This window comes from Gigantopelta aegis, chromosome 5, assembly GCF_016097555.1.
Source record: "Gigantopelta aegis isolate Gae_Host chromosome 5, Gae_host_genome, whole genome shotgun sequence".
Taxonomy (NCBI): domain Eukaryota; kingdom Metazoa; phylum Mollusca; class Gastropoda; order Neomphalida; family Peltospiridae; genus Gigantopelta; species Gigantopelta aegis.
In genome coordinates this window covers 26782967-26784143 of record NC_054703.1, presented here as the reverse complement: position 1 = coordinate 26784143, position 1177 = coordinate 26782967, and positions in this window count along the sequence as shown.

Sequence of the window (1177 nt, the reverse complement as noted above, 5' to 3'; positions counted from 1 at the left end):
CTCCCCCCACTACAACTATAGGGGATCGTACGTCTATGGTTATACTGGTTATATATCATTTAGTATTCATATTAACACAGAGTAATTGTTCAACTTTTCTTATTTCCTGACGAATGTAAATGAATAATCAGCGCCCGTGCGTATAAAGGTTTTAAGAGTCCAGACTCAATGTCTTATGACGTCACACGCATACAATTTGTATGGCGTTGTCATGACAATAGTTTCTCGGACTCTTATTGAAGTCTCGCGTCTAGAGTTTTATAAGCAACAGGCCTGGAGTCACACTTTGGTAATGTAGTCTGTAGTTTTCTTTCCAGAATGAAACATGATTAACAAGTTAACAACATGGTGATACAGATACTATATAAGTGTCACTTCTTGGGTGAATGACACACATGTCTCCAGATACAGCTGACATTGCGATGAGCACATCATGGGTCTTTATTGGGTCTGTTCTTGTGTCTCTCCGAGTCTATATATTTTCATGTATAGGAAGGAAGGAAATAGTTTATTTACGGTTATATGGCGTCAGACATATGGTTAAGGTCCACACAGATATTGAGGGAGGAAACCCGCTGTCGCCACTTCATGGGCTGTTATTTTCGATTAGCAGCAAGGGATCGTTTATATGCACCATCCCACAGACAGGATAGCACGGCCTTTGATGTTCCAGTCGTGGTGCACTGGCTGGAACGAGAAATAGCCCAATGGGCTCACTGACGGGAATCGATCACAAACCGACCGCGCATCAATTGAGCGCTTTACTACTGAGCTACTTTCCGCCCTTCCATGTATAGGAAAACGAATATTTATAAAATTCATATGTTTGTTGACTCGTAATTGCCAGGGGTTATAATCCTTAGCTCTTAACCTGGGGGCAATGATTAAAATGCATAGTGTTGGAATTAAAATTAACATTTAAAATTAAAATTAAAATTGATTGCTGTAATTTAGTTTAGCACTAATTATTCTGAATGCTAGCCCCAAATAAACTAAATACTAAATTATTGCATAATTGGCAGGTCACACAATAACAACTAATTGAATCATACATGCAATATATAAATTTCATTTTAATATAGTTGTAAAAGTTACAGTGACAATATTAGCAAATCCATTTTTGATTTAAGTACCTGTAGTCATAGGAATATACATGTTTACGACAATAATATTTACG